General features: G+C 39.4%; 1 protein-coding gene across 2 annotated transcripts in view; it reads right to left on the bottom strand.

The window, feature by feature from the left end:
• The window catches only part of ncoa7.L (nuclear receptor coactivator 7 L homeolog), a 97209-nt gene extending 77526 nt beyond the window's left edge, over positions 1-19683 (bottom strand). The window contains exon 1 of one of the 2 annotated variants that reach the window (XM_041562908.1): positions 19414-19683. The gene's annotated coding sequence lies outside the window, so the exon portion shown is untranslated. The remainder of the gene's footprint in view (positions 1-19413) is intronic. The other variant, XM_041562905.1, reaches the window with a different exon arrangement.
• Positions 19684-22157: the final 2474 nt, after the last annotated feature.

The following is a 22157-nucleotide window of genomic DNA, read 5'->3' as shown; positions in this document are numbered from 1 at the left end:
TACATTTTGTTTACAATTCCAAAAATACAATCTGTATGCAAAAATATTTACATTTTTGGAGACGAAAAAAAAAACCTCAGTGTATATATGTAATTGTGGCCATATACACTGGTAAAAAATATGCAAAAGTGTTAATTTTAGCCAAGAATGTGAACAGAAATCAAGTTTATTGTGCTCATATAGTTATTATATTACAAACTCCATTCTGTAAATGTAACCATGCATTCTGATTCTCAAAATGTATTTTGTCTGTCAGATGTATAAAATATACATATAAGAACCAGTGTTGTAAAGTTATGTACAAAATAAATTATGTAAAAACAAGCAAAATATTAATCACATTAAAAACATTACTCCAAATTTTTTGGAAATCCACAAAGGTCTAGACCTATGGTACCTTGCCATAGGCAGCAGCAGACCAAATACAGTCCTCCTGCTATGCAGAATATTTGAGACCCAAGCTTTTCTGTAGTTTCACCAATCACCATACCTTAAGTATACTTAAAACCATTTAAACATGAATTCACCACAATAGGATTGTTTTGCCACCAATGCAGCATAGGTAGGATCAAGCACAAGATGAAGTCTTATTACAGAGAACATTTTGAGTGATTTTTTCAAAAGGTCTTCCTGTAATTTAAAGCTTCCTGGATATCAAATTTCTGGATAAGGGATCCCATATCTCATTAGTATGGTGAAACCTTCGAGAGGTTGATCAGCCATGAAATGTCCTTTGAAATGCTGCACAAGTGAACAAATTATGTTGTTGTTCACATGACTGAGAAAAGCAAACATCATCACATTTGGAAAAATACACTTAGTTTGGAAAAATAAGCTCAAGTATTAGTTTCTTAGTATATTTAGTACTGAAAGAAACTTGTACAACTGGGCAATTTCAAAATGATGAGAGATGACCTACGAAAGTACTGAAAATGCAATCCACATTTATGAAAAATATAATGTCAAATTATCACATCTTAATCACACTACGTACAATTTCTGCATGTCAGAAGCCAGCATGTACCCCATGACATTTTATTATGCAGGAAAATATATTTTGCTAGTGTTGGCCTCTTCCTTCCTGTAGTGAGTCCCGCTGAGCTGTCAGCTCCCCTGGTTGCACTATTGTTTCCTTGGGTTTTCAGGTCTTAGCTAGTTCATTCACTTGCTCTTGGATAGAGAAAAGGGTTCTGTAAAGTGAGGTGTATGATTGAACTGTGATTTGGAATGTGCTAGGGAAAGGTGGATAACCCCTTTCAGTCTGGAATAATAGATATCCACATGTAATGCTTTAAAAATACAGAAAAAGGAATTCACTGTACAATATGTACAATACATTGACAAACTGGTATTTCATGAATCAAACACTTACCTTTCTCTCAGAAATACTTATGGGCAGATTTATCAAAGGTTGAGTTGGGTTTTCCCAAAAAATTTTTGGTAGTTTTCGGTCAAAACACAAATTTTCGGGTTTTTTTTTTTTGAAGATTTATTATACCCGACCCTGGAAATAGCTTCAATCCAAAAATACTTAAACTAAGACTTATCGAGGTCCTGTAGAAGTCAATGGCAGAGATCCCTTAAACCAGCGGTCCCCAACCTTTTTTTGCACCATGGACCAGTTTCAAGAAAGACGAAAAAAAATTGTCCTTATTGGAATCAGTGGAAAGCTTCCTGGGCTTCGCTCAGCTGTTGTCATGGCAATGGGGAACAGGGAGCTAGAATGCCAAGTAATTAGGGCCCTTTTCATTGTTTGTGCAGCTATTATAGTCTGCAGCTGGGACCAGAGGAGGCCCAGTTCGTCACAGCCCATGGCCCACCACTGGTCCATGGCCCGGTGGTTGGGGACCCCTGCTTTAAACAATTTGAAGATGTTTAACAATGCACAGCCTGTCAGTGTACACACAGGGTGGATTGTGACACAGGAAAGTATGCATTTTTGTGCCAAAAATGTATTTGTGCACTGACAGGGGCATGCTGTATCTACCAGTGTATTCTAATGCAGGCCCAAGGCATCAAATTACGTCTTTTCCACTGGTCTTAAAGGAACAGTAACGTCAAAAAATAAAAGTGTTTTAAAGTAATGAAAATATAATGCAGTGTTGCCCTGCACTGGTAAAACTGCTGTGTTTGCTTAAGAAACACTACTATTGTTTATATAAATAAGCTGCTGTGTAGCAATGGGGGCAGCCATTCAAAGGAGAAAAAGCTCAAGTTACACAGCAGATAGCAAATAAGCTCTGTCTGTCTAATGGTGTTATCTGTTATCCATTAGTTAACATGTGCCATATAGCTGTTTTTCAGTTTCCGCCATTGCTCCACAGCAACTTGTTTATATGAACTATAGTAGTGTTTCTGAAGCAAACAGATGAGTTTAACCAGTGCAGGGCAACAGTACATGATATTTTCATTACTTTAAAAAACTTTGGTTTTTTGGTGTTACTGTTCCTTTAAAGGGGTTGTTCACTTTCCAACATTTTTTTCAGTTCAGTTGGTTTCAGGTAGCTCACCAGAAATAAAGACTTTTTCCAATAACTTTATTTTCTATTTTTTTTTAATACTGAAGTGTAAAGTTTAAAGTGTAAAGTTTAATTTTTCACCTTTTTATGTCTTTCTAAAGCAGCTCTGGGAGGTGGGGTTCCAACTCTGTAAACTGTTCTAAGTTGATACATAAAGGGTCATATTTATTATGCTGCATAAAAAAAAGGTGGATAATACGCCAGGCTTCACCATGTAAAAAAACGGTGTAAAATTTGTATGCGTTTTTTCTTAGAGTGTCTTCAGCTAGAAGCAATGTAAAATAACAGCGGCAAATCTGAGGTTAGAATGGCATAAGATTAAACACATCTTGATAAATTCGACATTTATTTCACACAGCTTTTTACATAGTTTTCACACAGCATAATAAATATTATTATACATTAACCATATTATTTATACATTTCTTATCTTTGGTGCTGCAGTGAAGAATCTCTGAGTTTCATTAAAGGCAGCTATTATAATTGATACATAAGTGGCTAATATTCCACAGATGCTGCTGAGAAATGTATCAACTAATGCAGCAAATTGTAACAGTTCAGAATCTGCACCTGGATTACTTGAAACTTGTATTTTGGAAAAACAGTAAAAAAATAAAAGATGGAAACTGACTGAAAAACATTTATATTTCTGGTGAACAATCTGAAAACAACTGAACTTTTAAAAAAAAAGTGTTTGGCAGGTTAATACACAGAAGTTCTGTTATGATATGGCTACAATTCTAAAATGCAGTATTTAAACCACAGTTGTCCCAGATCCTATCAGAAAGCTGCAGGATTTTTAATTAGAAGAGCAACTGAAATAAGGAAGATAAGTAAGTCAAAGGAGCAGTTTTACAACATAGAGTTTAACAAAACGTAATTATATTTTATAACAGAAAGTGTCTTGCACTAATTAAAAGCTTACTAAATGAACTAATATATATAATTTGTCTAGAATATCAACATTGGATGTCTAAACTTACTGTTTCATTCAGCAGTCTCAATACATACCTTGAATGAATGGATGAATAACTAAAGTGCAACACAAATGCCAACAAAAAGGTACCAAATACTATGGTAAATAAACATAAGGTCTGTAAAATGCATTTAAATGATAAATGAAAATGAAAATTTAATTACAATGCATTTAAATTACATTATATTATATTATTATTAAATTATTTATATTAAATTATAAACTTCCTTGGCCTTGGGATTTCCAATCATTTCACTGAAAATCCTAATCCAAAAATAAATAAAATAAATAAAACTGTAGCTAGGAAATTGTTAATATATAAAAATGATTGTGCTTTGAGTCTGTAAGCACTACGCTCCTAAGAAGCTAAAATGAATATTGTACATAAAATGACTTGTCACTGAAATTGTTATATCTGTACACAATGTATTAATTACTGATACTGTTAATTACAGTATGCACAGTGTCTCTGGTTGTAGTTGATACATTTTATGTTTGTTGGTAGAAGAGTAACAAGATAATACCCGCATAACACTAATGAACTGAAAGGGTCAAAACAGACATTTAAGAAAGTCCCTGCTAGAACATTAAAAGGCACACAATTGTAACCCTTAATGTTCAGTTACAGAGCAATTATCTAGAATGCTCGAGACCAGTTACTGTATTATCTGGATAAGGGATCTTTCCATAATTTGCATCACCAAATCTTGGCTGCTAAAAAATATTTAAACATTATATAAACCCAATATGATTGTTTTGCCACCAATATGGTTCTCAGCTATGTTTTCGGTTTTGTATTGTACTCAGGGGCGATCCTGGCCCCTCCGCCGTTCGAGGCAGCAGCAGTTGCTGCGGCCCCCCCCTCCCCCGTGCACTTACCTTTTTGCGCCTGAGGGGGTCCGGGGGGGGTCCACCAGGGCAGCAGAGAGGACCAGTCCACTAGCGCAGAGAGCCTAACTGCGCTCTCTGTGCTAGAAGAGCCGAATTTCCGGTTGGAAATGCAAGGAGCGGCATTTTTTCGAGGGTAAGATGAATTCAACCCAATATCAACAAAGTCTTCAGGATAATGTTGAAACATCAGTCACACAGTTGAAGATACGCAAGGGTTGGATATTCCAACAAGACAATGACCCTAAACACACTTCAAAATCTACAAAGACATTTATGCAGAGGGAGAAGTATAATATTCTGGAATATCATCGAAAAGCTATGGGATGATTTGAAGCAGACTGTCCATGTTTGGTAGCCATCAAATTTAATTGAACTGGAGAGATTTTGTATGGACAAATGGTCAAAAAGGCTAAAGGAGGCATCTAGAGGCTGTTACATTTGCAAAAGGAGGTTCAAATAAGTATTGATGTAATATCTCTGTTGGGGTGCCCAAAATTATGCACCTGTCTAATTTTGTTATGATGCATATTGCATATTTTCTGTTAATCCAATAAACTTTATGTCACTGCTGAAATGCTACTGTTTCCATAAGGCATGTTATATATTAAAAGGAAGTTGTTAGCTCAGTCAATGATAAACAAAACTCCAAAGAATTAAGAGGAGTCATATGACTGTATGTGGTCTGCAGTACAACAAAAGGTAATGCCATACAAATGAAAAAGTGAACAGAGCAGTTGCACATGGAGTTAGAATGCTGTAAATAATTGCTATTGGAATTGTACTAGAGTTTGATTTTTCTATAACAAAAATTAAACTTAGATTGTAAGCTCTATGGAGCAGCGACCTCCTTCCTCTTGTGTCTTTAATACTTAGCTCTTCATCCTTAATGCAACAGTACTTTATATTTGTGTGTATGTATAACTTTAATTATAAAGTGCTGTTCAAATGCGCAACGCAGTGCATATATTTACAATATATATATATATATTTATTTATATACAGGACAATAAGCTTTGCACTACTTTATTCAAAAAACCTACGGATAGAAATAGTCTTATCCAAGCACAGTCCCACCACACATGTCCCGGGGGGTCCTGTTTTCTCAATTTCTGAGGGTCATCAGAAATAACTCTGACCGGACAATGGCAGAACTACAACTCACCACTTTGGCAGAACAGTTTGCTTCCAGAGGCTATTCGGGGGTCCTCATCAACCAGCAGTTAGAGAGAGCTCGTCTTCTTAGTCAAGATGATCTACTACAGGAACAGACTAAGACACCCAAGGAGGGTGTTGATCCTATTTTTCTGACAGATTGGACGGACGTCAGTCCACGAGTTAGGAGGGCGTTAAAGGACCGTTGGGAGGTTATTAATACTGAAACTGATTTACCCTTCTATGGAAAAAAGGCACCTATGGTGGCCTTTAGGAGAGGACGCAATTTAAGCGACATGCTAGTGGTGAAAAATTTCAGTAGGGGTGACAACAAAGGAGGTACCTGGCTTAATCGCCCTCTGAAACCTGGTTGTTACAAATGTGTGAATTGTTTGACCTGTGGAGGAATGTCACAGGGCACCTTCTTCACACACCCAAGAACGGGGACAAAATACAAAATTAAACACAGGGTAACTTGCACTTCTGACCATATTGTATATATGGCCTGGTGCCCATGTGGACTTCACTACGTGGGCAAAGCCTCTACAACCTATCGGGAACGCATGAATAACCACCGCTGTGCAATTAGAAGTGCTCTAACTACAGGAAAGGCGGACCAACCGGTTCCCAGACATTGGCTCAAAATGAAACACACAGTCCCTCAATTTAGGCACATGATAATAGACCATGTGCCCATTCCCAAGAGAGGAGGCAATAGGGATCTCCTTTTATTGCAAAAGGAGAGCATGTGGATTTTTACTTTGGACACACTGGCCCCGAGAGGACTGAATGAGACTCTTCCTATGTCCACTTTTTATTGAGAAAGGGTCACTATGACTAATGGACTTTCCTTGTCAAACATACTGACTGTCTAAACACACTATCTAGCTATTTGGATACTCTGTTTCCTCTGGACAGGATGCTTCTAATGACAAATATGTGGACTACTTGGTTGCAACATTATGTCACAAGAATGAGACGTTGCAGCTAAAACATATGAAACAATGTATAACTTTAAATATGTGAGCTGATAATATCATCATCATCATCATTTATTTATATAGCGCTGTCAAGATACGCAGTGCTTTACTGCAGTTATAGCAAACAGGGAATAAATGGTGGCTAACAGACAAGGATTACAGAGTACAATGGGGTTTACAAACTAAAAGGTTAGGGTACAATTGAGACATTAGGATTATATAAACACTTTGTCATTTTTGATACAGCAATGATTAATTAAGGTACAACGAATAGGCCTCTTTAAACAGATGGGTCTTTAAGGAGCGCTTGAAAGTTTGGAAGGAAGGAGAAAGTCTGACAGCTTGTGGCAGAGAGTTCCAGAGAAAAGCAGAAGCCCGAGAGAAGTCTTGTAGACGAGAATGGGCAGAAGTGACCAGAGGAGAAGTGAGGCGAAGATCAGAAGCAGAGCGTAGGTTTCGTGAAGGAGTGTATTTGGAGATTAGAGATGAAATATAGGGAGGGGTTTCATTATTAAGGGCCTTGAATGTGAGTGTAAGTAATTTGAATTTGATTCTAGAAGAGATTGGGAGCCAGTGAAGGGACATACAAATGGGAGCAGCTGATGTTGAGCGGCGAGCTAGATGAATGAGTCTAGCGGCCGCGTTTAGAACAGATTGGAGTTGTGAAAGGTGACTTGTTGGAATACCTGTGAGGAGTAAGTTGCAGTAATCAAGGCGGGAGATGATGAGAGACTGAATCAGTGTTTTAGTTGATTCTGAACTGAGATAGGGTCGTATTCGAGCAATGTTGCGCAGTTGAATACGGCAAGATTTTGCAAGTGTTTGAATGTGTGGTGAAAAAGACAGATGAGAGTCTAAGATAACTCCTAGGCAGCGTGCCTGTGTGGTGGAATGAAAGGTGGTGTTGTTTACGGTGAGTGATATCTGAGGGACAGGGGAAGATCTTGGAGGAAATATGATGAGTTCTGTTTTAGAAAGGTTCAGTTTCAGGTGGCGCTGTGACATCCAGGAGGAGACAGCAGAAAGACAGTCTGTGACTTGGGAAAGGACAGAATTAGAAAGATCAGGAGTAGACAAGTAGAGTTGGGTGTCATCAGCATAAAGGTGATACTGAAGTCCAAATGACTGAATGAGTTTTCCTAGTGAAGTTGTATAGAGCGAGAACAGCAGGGGGCCAAGAACAGAGCCTTGAGGAACTCCAACAGAGAGTGGGAAAGTAGTAGAAGTAGAGTTAGAGAAGGAAACTTTAAAGGAACGGTCAGACAGATAAGATGTAAACCATGAAAGAGCAGTGTCCCGAATGCCAGCTGAGTGTAGAATGTCAAGGAGGAGTGTGTGGTCAACTGTGTCAAAGGCTGCAGAGAGATCTAGTAGAATTAGAATGGAATAATGACCTTTAGACTTTGCCAATAGAAGATCATTGGTTACTTTGGTGAGGGCAGTTTCAGTCGAGTGTGATGGGCGGAAGCCAGATTGCAAGGGGTCGAGGAGGGAGTTGTGAGTGAGATGCTGGATCAGGCGTTTATAAACAAGCCTTTCTAGTAATTTGGAGGCGAATGGAAGAAGGGAGACCGGGTCGATAGTTAGTGGGAGAGCTGGGATCAAGGGAAGGTTTTTTGAGGATAGGAGTGATTAGTGCTTGTTTGTATAATGATGGAAAGGTACCAGTAGAGAGTGAAAGATTGAATAGGTGGGTAAGTGCAGGAGAGAGTGTATCAGAGATTGGGTGGAGAAGGCGAGAGGGTATGGGGTCAAGGGAGCAGGTGGTGGGTTTTGAGCTGGCTAGAAGTTTGCTGACTTCCTCTAGAGTTGCAGGGGTGAAGGAGTGCAAAGTAGATGTGAGTGGACTGCACGTTGGTCTGAGATTGTTGTCGGACGGTATGCTCAGCCTAATGAGATCGATTTTTTCATTAAAGAAATGAGCAAGGTCTTGGGCAGTAACATTAATAGGTGGAGGAGGTGGAGGGGGGCATAGGAGTGAGTTAAATGTGGCAAACAGCTGCTGTGGTTTGGAGGACATAGTAGATATTAGATAAGAGAAGTATTGTTCTTTGGCTAATGATAGAGCTCGGTTATAGCAAGAGAGCATGAATTTGAAGTGGATGAAATCAGGATCAGTTCGTGACTTTCTCCATCGTCGCTCAGCTGATCTACTACATCTTCTGAGGTACCGTGTTACACTAGTGTGCCAGGGTTGGGGTTTAGCTGGCCGGCTGTGACGGGTGGTAGAAGGTGCAAGGGAGTCAAGTGCTGTTGAAAGGGCATCGTTGTAGAGAGAAGCTGCCATATTGGGACAGGAGAGAGTATTAATATGAGATATGGATTGTGCTGATACTGTTGATAATTGTTGTGGTTCAAAAGCATTAAGGTTTCTGTACGTATGGGTAGAGAGAGATGGTTGTGAAGGTGCAGGTGAAAGCAGTATCTGAAAGGAGAGTAGATGATGGTCAGACAGAGGGTAGGGAGAGTTTATTAAGTTGGATGGGCAGCATGAGTCGCAGAATATAAGGTCAAGAGCATGACCCTCGATGTGGGTAGGTGAGTCGGTCCACTGAGAGAGACCAAATGAAGCTGTTAGAGAGAGAAGTTTAGAGGTGGCAGCAGAAGCAGAGTTGTCAATGGGGATGTTGAAGTCCCCTAAAATGAGAGCAGGTGTCTCACTGGAGAGAAAGTATGGAAGCCAGGCAGCAAAGTGATCCAAGAAGGTGGAGTAGGGACCTGGGGGGCGATATATGACAGCAACACGCAGAGAGATTGGAGAAAACAAACGTATGCTGTGGACTTCAAAAGAAGTGAAGGAGAGAGAAGACGGTGTAGTTAGATTTTGAAACCTGCATTTGGGAGAGAGAAGAAATCCCACCCCACCGCCATGACGGCTATCCGGTCTAGGAGTGTGAGTAAGTGAGAAGCCTCCATAGCAGAGGGCAGCAGGTGAAGCAGTGTCTGAGGGTGAGAGCCATGTTTCAGTGATTGCAAGAAGGTGAAGGGATTTAGCTATAAAGAGGTCATGGACTGCTGTTAGTTTATTGCAGATTGACCGTGCATTCCAGAGGGCACATGAGAAAGGTATGGAGGGTGCTGGTTTTATGTGAATTAGGTTTGCAATATTAGAAGTACGTAAAATCTGAGAGACTGGAAAAGACCTTGTTGAATGCCTGAGAGTAGGAATAAGTGAGGGTACAAATGAGTGAGTTGGACCAGGGTTTGGGGAGACGTCCCCAGCTGCAAGTAACAGTAATAATGAGAGTGAGACAAGGTGTGACCTAGATTTGACAGTGCGAGCAGTGTATTGTTTGATGGAATGAGAGGGGATAATAGATTTAACAATACAAGATAGTGTGCTTAGATTGAGAGAGGGTGATGGGAGCAGTGAAGAGGAGATTTCAATTTCAGGATAGTTTGATGGATGTTGGAGTGCAGAGGATATATGCAGAAGTATAGAGGAGAGAGAGAAAAAGAAGGCAATCAAATTAAACATAGTTAGACAGTATAATCCGGCTTATCTTGTTGATAGAAGAATTGATGAGCAGTGATGTCCAATGTTTGCTTGGAGATTCCAATTCAACTCTGATCCAACTGTTGTCCAACTCTGTCTAACTCTATATGTTGTACTTAAACTTCTGTACTTTAACTTGATGGACTTAAGTTGTTAAATCTGCCATGGCTCTCCTGCCATGCTCACCCCTGCTATGCTTCCCCTAGAATGAATGTCCTGATATACAGCAAGAGGGTCACATGGGTGAGGGCCAGCAATTGATTAATTAAGACAAGTTAAAGACAGAAGAATCTCTGAGTCTGGTCATCTAACAGACATCAATAGCAATAAAATGGACATACCAAACTATTCACTAAAGCAAGCAACAAATTGCTAGATAAATGTTAACTGATGCTGATAATATAAGGTTGCTTTGATTTTATCCTTCTTTTTTTCTTCTTTTTTTCTCCTTTTTTCACAGAATCTGATCATATGAACTACAGGACATGGTTGCTATGTTCTGACCCCATGGAAACACTGAATGAATGGTAGAGATGACTGACAGGCCTCAGACAGGTAAGACGTATCCCACAGCTGGACACCCCGCAGAATCTTCGTATGTTTAAAATATTACAACCCCACAGAGCCAGCATCGATGGGTTAAGTTGCCGTTTACCTCCCTGGTCTCTTTGCATTGGACTGTCCCGAGCCAAAAAGAATACATAACACTTGGACCGAGTTAACTTAGCCCACCCAGATGATCATGCGCTAGGGGACAGGCTGAGTGGGATGTATTCTCACCCTAGCTTTAGTCCCCTTGGTGTGAGATGGTACGTAGTGGCGAGTAACAATAGGGTCTGGAACTGCCTGGACTGTACAGGGCTTACAGATGATACGTGCGGGCGCTACCCGGCACTGGAAAGGAGGCAGATCCAGACGCAGAGTTCTATGGGGAGTTCGGCACGCACCGGGAGTATGAGTAAGTCTGGCGGGGCGTCGATGAGCGGTAGGGGGTGCCCGGCTGTAATGTGGACTACGCCTCTGTCCGTACAGGCGATATGGAGCGCATACCTTTTGACATTCGTGTTCCCTCTGGGGTAAGTGATGATCAGCACACAATTTACTTGGGCCACTTAGAGTGAACTTTCTTTACACTCGGTAACACTATGTTTCTTAATGCACTTTGAATCTATGGTTTTTAATGGCACAAACCTCTCTCCTTAGAAGCAGGACATTCTAAGTTCTGCTCTATAGGGGGAATGCTGTTATAATATGCTAAACTTATACACGATTCACTTGATGACGCTCACATGATGCTATGACGTCACATGGTGGGCCTTGGCGCCATTTTGTGTTTAAATATGGATGATTAATTGCACTGTGCACTCCACTTGAGAAAGGCTTCAGTACAGAAGCCGAAACGTCGTAATAAATTTTGGTTTTTTTTCACCTTTGAGAAGACCTGAGTGTGCGGTTTTTTGTACAATAATTGGTATATATATATATATATATATATATATATATATATATATATATATATATATATATATATATAATTATATATATGCATACTAGGAGAACAAATAATATAAGCAATACAATAAATATATAAATACACAGAACTTAAAGGGGACCCATTACACAAAAAAATAATTCCAAATCCTATTTTATCATGTTAGTCAAGCAAAGTGAACTTTAATTACACTGTAAAAGTTATTTTAATCTTGTTTCCTTCCGTCTGGGAATTCATAATTATAGCAAGCAGACAGGAGCCATTTTGTGGACACTGTTATTAAGACAAGCCTTGCGTCATCTGAAAATCTTGTTTGTGCACCAGAACAGAGGACCCGATGTCCATCCCCATGCACTGGTTACACAATTAAATGTTGAAGAGCACAGGGAGAATATGGGGAGTGCAGTAACATCTAGTGCTGAATGGAAAGTGAAAGTAATTGCCTGCCTAAGTCAATATTTGATTGACAGCTGAGATTTTTAAATTAATTTACAACAGCTATGACTGCTTAAAAATAAATAAATTATTTGGGTTTCATATTTAATTTTAAAAATACATTCATTATACAGCTTTTTATGTCTGGGTGACAGGTCCACTTTAAGTGCAATGTGATAAGATAATTTATTTGTAATTATTTTTGTAATGACCCCTGCTTGTTCTATAAATGTATTGCTCTGCTGTACAGTGTTGCGTACATAAGTTATATATATTATATATTAATAAAATATACATATATACATACATAACAATCATCTACCACTGACATTTCTACTGAAGCTGAAGCCCCATACCTCTGCCTATGATTGCAGCATTCATCTATAAGCCTTTCTCCTCACATTTCCCATCTGTCCCGTGCATGCTCCTGTGCCTTTGCACAAAGGAAAGCTTATTTCACTTGAGGGTGCCAAAAACCTTGTAAGCACAACTAACCTGGGGTATCTCTATGGTCTACTAATCTAAGTAAACCTTCTGCGACCTTGTATACGGATCCCAAGTCTATTCCAAAAAGCCCTTAGAACTTACCTCCCAACATTTTAAAAATAGAAAGAGGCCAATTTTGTAGCCACACCACCTAATTACAATGTTTAGTTTACAAAATTTTGCAGGATGTGAAAGTTTGAAGTTTGAACACATTTATGTGTTTTTTATGTGTTTTGCTAATGAAGGTGAATTGCCCTTTTAGCTGCAAGTCACGGTTTCCACAAGAGACCTGCTTATATTAAATTGTTACAATTGTTTCTTTGCTTATCTTAAATTGTAACAAATGTTATTAAATATTCTGGGCTGTCTATTCTGGGCCAAAAGCCAATTAAGTTAGAAACTTTGGGGCAAATTCGCTTAAGGGCAAATTGTCGGCAGTGACCGTTTCGCACACTTCGCACCAATTCACCAGGTGAAAATTTTTTACCACTATGCTAATTCACTAAAATGCGAAGTTGCGTCCTGGATGTCGAACGCCGGCAACTTTTCGCTAGCGTATTGTGAGCATTTCAAAGCGAAATTAAGCTAGCGATCACTTCTGCCTAGCGAAACTTCATTAGTCCTCTTACACATTGGTCCATTTGAATAGGGTGGGTACATTAAAGTCATATGGATGTCTTTATAAGAGATGTTGGTGCAAATGCTTGAAGTGGCCACTTTTTATTACAAATGTCCAAAGAAGCTGAATAAAGACAAAAGAGATCCTCTAATGCTCTACACAGGAGCCCACCCTAAAATGAATGTTCCATGCCCCTCAAATGTCTGGAGAAAAATGTTAACCCAAAAAAGTTTAATAGTTAAGACTTTTGCAGGCAATCCTGCTTTAATAAGGAAATGTCAACAGTGTTTTTACAACTTTAATGCATTTCCTGCAGACAGGATAAGATGTAAGTGACATCTCAAACACAAGATTGAGTGAGATCTAGCTTCATTTTAGCAGTTCGCCTAGTCTGAGGTGGCGAAGTCAACTCTGGCGAAAGAGGAAACGTTCAGTAAAATTCGCACTTTACTGAATTTGTGGAGTAATGACCGGTCGCAAGAGTGAAAAGCCGCCTAGTGATAGAGTGCGAATGAACGCTAATGACAGTCCTAGCGAATTGTTGTCTACACCTGTTAGTAAATTGCCAATGTCCCTGCGGATGGGATTTCTGGCGAAATGTCGCAAGCATTAGCCACTTTGCCCTTTATTAAATCTGCCCCATTGTATCTTTTAATGGCTGTTCAGTGCAGGAGATCAAAGAGAAAGTCCAGACATTTCATTAACAATCCGTGACTGCGGGCTGAGCTGTCAAAATGGGGACTGTCCCACTAAAAATGAGACAGTTGGGAGTTACCCTTAGAATGTGCCAGGCACTGATACCCAACCACTCAAGGAGGACTGGCATGAAGCTGTAGATAGAGCATACTACAGTCTATTGGTTGACAATCTGTCCCATTTTGCTTCACTATAAAACTCAGGAAACACATAAAAATGTGCGTTTTTTCGCAGTGAAACGTGAAAAAAAAATTCACTCATCACTAATACTGTCTAGTATCCATTAGGGATAGGGAAATACTGTATAAAGACTTGACAGATGGGCTATAATCTTAGCCACAGATGTTTTGCAATTGAGGCAGGCTTTATGCACTTAATCTGGGAAAGTCAAGATGTGGAAGGCTTTTGGCCTGAGGTCACTGAACACCAACCAACACCAAGCACTACCCTGTATCATACCTCAGGCAATTTTCCCTCTAAGATGTACATGCACACACATATTTTGAGTCCTGCTAACACAACAAATTGTGGTGCGCTTGAAGAATTTCACATTTAATTTAAAAAAAAACGGTTTAATTATTACAGAGAAAAAGTAGATCATTTTTAAAAATTGGAATTATTTGCTTAAAAGTGGAGTCTAAGGTCTTCTCATAATTCTGAGCTTTCTGGATAATGTGTTTTCCAGATAAGGGATCCCATACGATCTGAACAAATAAAATATATATGAGGTGGCAGCATTAAGTGTCATGTGAAATCCAGACCAAAAAGTTAGTCTTTCCTATTATATAAATAAAGAAATAAATGATCAACCAGGTAGAGAGAGGGGTCAACTTATAGGTCAGGTCAAATGTGCATTGCATGCTAGTTTACAGGGGAAGTGGGAGTTTATCTATAAGTGTCAGGGCAGCCAGGGACACAGTTTAGCTTAGTGACAGAAAGTGTTACTTTCTAGAATACAGAAATGACATCTTAAAAAACTGTTAAAACCAATTATTATTATTTATTGTTTTATGATCATACCGCCACCCTACAGAGCCTGGGATTAAGTGGCCTTTCCACAATTGTAATTGAAAAAAACAGTGGTACCTTTATAGTGACCGCACATTAGTGATCAAGAAAAAACTCTTCCCTCACCCAACCCTAACCCACAAAATGTTGCCATTGTAGGACCCGCACCCAACCAGTATCCGTGTCTTCCTACTTCCTAATTGTACATGAGATTCTTGTTCCAAGACAGGCAATCTTCAGCAACAGAGATCGAGTCTATTTTCCCAGTCTAACCCAAACCAAATCCACAAAGCTTGCCCAACACCCAATCCACTGGTAATCCCAAGGGTTCTGCAGGTTGAGGTTCAGCCCAACAACTCCCCTAATTTCATACTGCATAAGCACTAAACATTTAATTGAAGGCTCCACGTGGGAGCCTCTGTGCGCAGTAAAATGAGTCAGCATTGTAGATCTAATGTTTTTAAAAAGATCTGAGGAGAAAAGCTACTTAATGGCTGATGAGATCAAACCCTGATCATTGCACAGCAATGCATCTGGGAAATAGGCAGACATGCTACTTATTCACTTAATATCATCCTTTTGGGATTTCAGTAATGGAGAAAGGCATTATCTTAAAAAACAGTATTGGCTATAATGTTTGCAAGTCTGTTTAAAAAAATGTGGATATGTTCTAAGCAGTTAAATCATTCTTGCACATGAGGGTATACAGTCAGGAATTTTTCTGCTCACTGATTAATCTCAAAGCTATTTAATAACGATGTTTTCATTTGAATTCCACTGTGTCAACAGCAGAATGCCAGACATGTACAACTTTTTTTATGGACTGGCAAAATCATTTACAGTCTCTAAGCTGTTCCCATAGTAAAGGAAGGCAAAGGGTAATTGCATTACACATTAAGTTCATGAACAGTTCCCAAAATGAGTTTCCAAAATGTTGATTATTTGTTGCTGTGTGGCCATTAATTATAAAATGAATTCCAACCTACGTTTGTAATTTGCATAACAATGTCCTCTGGCTAAGTGTTTTATCGTGCTTCTGTTTGCTAGACGGTTTCTCTTTTGCTGTAAGCGTACTGTACATAATTGTACATATACGTTCAGAAATATGCCTCTTGACTGTACTAAACTTCATCATTCTCTTTGCTGTTCTCCCCTTACCTTTCTTCCTCACCACCGCTAAATGTGTCTAATCTTTACTGTTTCAAAAGTGTATTGCACCTGTGCCAAGGCTGCTCTTAGCCCCACGCTGTATTAGGTGGCAGCAAGGCAACAGTCTGTGGTTTCTCTAGCACCATTTCACATTGGCATCATTTTAAAGCCACTAAGCTCCAGCCACTGTTGAAAAGCTGCAAGATGCTTCCCAAAAGCTATATATTACTTTAGTTTTAGGAAGAGAAAAAAGGTTCATGGCACCTATCAAAGGTCTGAGCATGCAAAATACTAAAGAATACAAGCATTTGCAGAATGAGAAGCAGAGCAAACACTCTTACTTTGTTTACAGAGCTCGGTTTGCTCTGTAAAACACAAACCCGATATGCCTCAGTTTAGTGTGTGTATTTTAAGCATTTTAGCATGCCAAACCCAACTATGTATGGCACTGGGGGTTACAAATTTTGTTTATCTGAAAATCACAACAAAGGGAATTCAAGCACATCCTGCGCAAGCAGGTATTTGCCACCTGCCAAGTGTTGCCCACCAATAGGAGTAACAGAGCTTCCATTTAAAATTCTCTGAATGATTTATGTTCCTGTAAGTTTTTATACTGTTTACATGATCTAACCCTTAAAGGAGCACTAAACCCTAAAATGAATATGGCTAAAATGCCATATTTTATATACTGAACCTACTGTATTAGCGTAAAGTTTCAGCTTCTCAATAGAAGCAATGATCCAGAAATTCAAACTTGTCACAGGGGGTCACCATCTTGGAAAGTGACTGCTACACTCACATGTTCAGTGGGCTCTGAGCAGCTGTTGAGAATCTAAACTTAGGGGTTGTCGCAAATCATCAAGCAGAAAATGAGGTTGGCCTGTAATATAAGCAAATTAGTTTTTTAGAAAGCGCACACCCAATTTTAATTTAATAGTGAGGTGCTTGTCCCCTGGAGACCGCCCAAATAAAGTCTCCACGAGAGAATCAAACAAAAATTAAATATAGGGACAGCACACTCAAATTTAAAAGGCAAAAATTTTATTACATTTACAAAAAATACACTCACATATTTGGCTACGGCCCAGTAATGGCCGTAGCCAAATATGTGAGTGTATTTTTTGTAAATGTAATAAAATTTTTGCCTTTTAAATTTGAGTGTGCTGTCCCTATATTTAATTTTGGCCTGTAATATAAGCTGATGCTACAAACAGGGCTGATTATTAAATTCTGATGCTAGTTACACTGGTTTCTGTACTGCCATATTGTAACTATCTGTATTAATTACTAATCAGCCTTGTATTATGACATTTATATTCAATGTGTAATGCATATTTTGAGTGGGCCCCTAAGCTCAGTAACTGACAGCAGCACAGAGCATGTGCAGTGGATCATCAGAAAAGAAGATGGGGAACTACAGGGGTATCTTCGGAATCACAGATCTTATCTGCTAAAGGGCTGTGGTTGCCTTGGGCTGGTACAGAAGCCAAAAATGTACAACATTTCTAGGCTACTTCTTTAGTTAAGCTTTAGTTCTCCTTTTATATTTTATCTAATATCTGTACTGTATTTATTATAACCTGTTATTTATATAGTGTTAACACATTTATGCTGCATTTTACAGACATTATTCACCATTCATATCAATCCCTGGCCTAGCAGAGCTTACACTCTAAGGTCCCTTTCACATTTACACACACACACAGCAGGGACAATTTTATAAGGAGCTAATTAAGCTGTCATTAGGTATTTTATACACACACACATAGTTTACCCTATATTGAGTAATACCCTAGTATACTAAAATGAAACTGATCTTTAATTTTGAAAATACAATGCCTTATCACAAGTGGATACATATATTAATATTATCTATACATGTGTATAGGCAAAAGCCAGCATATCCACTCTATGGGGAAAAGTAATACAATTTGCAAAGAGAACAAATTTGCGAATAAAAATTTGCATGTCACAATGTAATATTCGTCATTAGGTTTTTATTGCATGGCAAATCTTAACACCTACTTGAAGGTAGTATAAACTTTTGGAGCAAACAACTTTTTCATCAAGAAGTTTTATTACATACACTGCTCACTATCGCAAACTACAACATTCTCAATCGATATCCTACTGTAGCGGTAGGGGCAAAGTGTTCACAAAGGCAAAACTGTTCACTTTGAGAACATTTATTTACATTGCGAATGAACTGTGTACGAATTTTACATTATCGACCAAAGTTACATTCTCCCATCTATGTAGTAATATCACTAAGCAGCTCCAAACTAATAATAAGCTATCGCCAACAGTATATGAATTTCTGATTGTATCCTATGACAGCCTTCAGCTCATAGATTATACTTGAACTTGTAGTATTTGAAAGCTTTAAAGCAAAAAAATAGATTTACAGATAGAGGGGCCTTTTTATTAGACCGTCACAGATTTATAAACGAAAAGCGGAGTAAAAAGGGGAGTTAAATAAATGTACTTATTATTCCATGTATTAAAGGACAAAGAAAGCCTATTACACAAATCATATTAAATAAGGGGGCAATTTGTTAGGAGTCCCACAGTGAATTAAAGTGCTAACTTTTCCCAAACCCTGTGCACCTGTTGAGAAAAAAGTGCACTGACCCAAGGTTTTTAATCTCTAGTCTAAGGCCTCCATTGCTTTTTCCAAATGATCCCTTGCTTCTCTAGAACTGTGCACCCACAGTATAGTATTCAAAATGGAAAGGGCTATTTGGATTTACATTTGTAGGTATGTAATTATGGCACCCAAATATAGAAATGCATGTCATTATTTTACACTACCTCAGACCCAGGATAAACCATATAAGTCAATGGGGACAAGTTTAGGCGTTGAAGAAAATAAAGCAGAAGCGCAATTTTCCAAGTACCTGTTTTTAGGCTAAAATGTTAAACCCTCTATAGAGAAACCTGATCTCACAGTTTTATATATACATTGGATTTAATTATCAGGCAATGTCTAGCATGCAGATATCATTATAAGGCAATGTGTGGTTTATCTATATGCTGCTTTTATGCAGTACAATGTATCAAAAACACAAATCTTTGATGGTGAAACAAGCAGTTGAGTTGAGAAGACTGGAAGGTACGGAGTATTTTCTACCGCATTTATATCAGACATCTATTTTTTGGATTCCAGTTGTTTTAACACTACAGCTCCATTACCCCCCGCCCCTGCAGCCTTCCGGGTGCTGGGGGCTTTATTCACTGTGACTGGATGGACATGCCCTATGTACATACACAGAACAGCGCAGCCCACCACGGTGACCCCTCCCACTGGCTGTGGGACTTACAGTGACAGGCATCAAATATGCCACACCAGCAACACACAAGGCGTGGTTAGACACACCATAATCAATAACAAACTGGCTGTTATAGAAATAATAGCACCGCAATTACAGCAGTAGGGCTACTGAAAATGATACATAACTAGAGCCTGCATTTTGGCTTTAGGGCAAGGGAATGAGACATTTTGTACAGCACCCACCTCTTAATCCTTGTCCCTGGCTGCTGTTTGGGATGGTTCTCCTCAATAATGCCTAGAGGGGGAGGGTCTTTGTCTTATGTGTGACGTCCTGTATGCCAGGAGATGGGCTAAAGCTGGCGCTGTGCCTGGTACATTCTCATTTTCCTCAGTGTTTACATGACAGCTACACCCACGCGAGTTTCTTCCAGCTCACAGTAGCCGATCAGCAGAGCAGTGCATTGCATTAGCCTGCAGAATAGCTCCCCCTCCTCCCCTCCCGTCTTCCTTCCTTCCCTCCTCCTCCTCTTTCTGCTTAGTGCACTGCAGCCATACGCATACCACTGTATCCTCCTCCGTGTCCCACTGGGATCATCGAACACGCGTGTATCACATGATGGCCTAACACCGACCTTTACAGGCGTCTCTCATGAATCCTCTTCAATATCTGAATAGTGGCAGATACAGGAGTGGCAGACGGACCCAACTCCCTTTCACTGATATCTTGTTTGTCTAACCTATTATTTCAGCTGTTGTTTAACTAGAACTCATAGGATTGCTAGTACCTGAACTAGAGAAAAGCACAGAAGTGGTTTGGTGTTTTCTAGTCATCAGGTGTCTCCCTCTCTAAAGGGAATAATGGTACAACTCTGCATCTATTTAAGACTGCAGCAAAATAAATCAATAACCAAGACAATAGCGAAATAAGTCAACATTTGTCAATTGTATGTACTTATGTGCGGTACTAATGGGGTCGCTTGTATGTATACCTGCTCTTGCAAGATAGAACACATACTAATTAGCATAGAAAATGCTCTCCCCAAACTGCCAGTTTGTCCCAGGAAAACCAAATTACAGGAAGTATGAAAAATGTTCACTTTTCCTGTTCATTGAACTTATGGCAGTGAGTCACTTGTATGAAATATGACAGCAATCAACAGTGTAACAACGTTGCAGATAAAATGTATTGGGTCAAGGAAACTGCGTGAAGAACACAAAAAACAAAATGAGTGTCCGTAGATAACTCAACATCAATACTATATAAATGCATGCATTGAAGATATGAGCGGCAGTCCGGTCTTCAAGTCTCATTGAAGAAAGCCCATGAAGTTGTGACTGCTCTGGTCGACAGGCCCAAATTTGTGGAAAGGCCACCTAGGCCTAGGGCGGCAGGATTTTAGGGGGGATTTTAGGTGTGTTGCATCACCAGTGCAACACAGGTGATGCACTGGAGATGCAATCATTTTTTAAATTTCCCATGCGCCAATCCCCATTGCTCCGGTCCAGATGATGAAAATATGCACAAATAAAGAGGAGGGGACAGGGGCGACGAACGGCAGTGGGCCTAGGGGCGCCCACTATGTGAGTTTCATATTTAAGTCTTTGGCTCTTTGAATGTAAACTGAAACAGTTCTGGCAACATCTAGCCTGTGTAACTTTTCCTCAAACTCATCACTAGGATCTTTGTAGAATACTGATAAAACAATATCCTGGTTGCAATGGAAGGAAGAAGAAACATCAGGAATAACTTTTGAATTGGTTCTGAGCATAGGGTTGCCACATTTTGGCTCTGTTGAGTCCAGGCAGAGGGGGGGGTGACGCTGTGGGGGGTGGGTCGTGACGTCAGGGGCAGGGCTATGACGCTGCTCACCATGAAAATCATAGGGAATCTTCCTTGGTTTTAATTAATTTTGAAAACCGGGCAGGCAGTTTTGACCCTGGCAGCCCTAACAAAAACCGTCTGTCCGGGTCAAAACCAGACAAGTAGCAACTCTATCTGAGCACCACTTTGTCCAGATGAAAAATGAGACATCTGTCAAAGTGCATGCAATCTTAACCTTCTTGCAAATGTTACATACACTATATAAATATTAGATATTATAATAAGATATTGCATAAAACAGCTCATATGTAAAACCCTTCTTCATGTAAATAAACCATTTTTATCATCATCATTTATTTATATAGTGCTGTCAGGATACGCAGTGCTTTACTGCAGTTATAGCAAACAGAGAATAAATGGTGGATAACAAACAAGGATTACAGAGTACAATAGGGTTAGAAGGACCTAGAGATTAGAGTTTACAAACTAAAGGTTAGCGTACAATTGAGACATTGGGATTATATAAACACTTTGTCATTTTTGATACAGCAATGATTAATTAAGGTACATCGAATAAGCCTCTAAACAGGTGAGTCTTTAAGGAGCACTTGAAAGTTTGGAAAGAAGGAGAAAGTCTGACAGCTTGTGGCAGAGAGTTCCAGAGAAAAGCAGAAGCCAGAGAGAAGTCTTGTAGACGAGAATGGGCAGAAGTGATCAGAGGAGAAGTGAGGCGAAGATCAGAAGCAGAGCGAAGGTTTCGTGAAGGAGTGTATTTAGAGATGAAATATAGGGAGGGGTTTCATTATTAAGGGCCTTGAATGTGAGTGTAAGTAATTTGAATTTGATTCTAGAAGAGATTGGGAGCCAGTGAAGGGACATGCATATGGGAGCAGCTGATGTTGAGCGGCGAGCTAGATGAATGAGTCTAGCGGCCGCGTTTAGAACAGATTGGAGTTGTGAAAGGTGACTTGTTGGAATACCTGTGAGGAGTAAGTTGCAGTAATCAAGGCGGGAGATGATGAGAGACTGAATCAGTGTTTTAGTTGATTCTGAACTGAGATATGGTCGTATTCGAGCAATGTTGCGCAGTTGAATACGGCAAGATTTTGCAAGTGTTTAAATGTGTGGTGAAAAAGACAGATGTGAGTCTAAGATAACTTCTAGG

The sequence above is a fragment of the Xenopus laevis genome, chromosome 5L (assembly GCF_017654675.1).
Source record: "Xenopus laevis strain J_2021 chromosome 5L, Xenopus_laevis_v10.1, whole genome shotgun sequence".
Taxonomy (NCBI): domain Eukaryota; kingdom Metazoa; phylum Chordata; class Amphibia; order Anura; family Pipidae; genus Xenopus; species Xenopus laevis.
The sequence above is the reverse complement of the archived record's forward strand: the minus strand, read 5'-3'. Positions and strand labels throughout refer to the sequence as shown.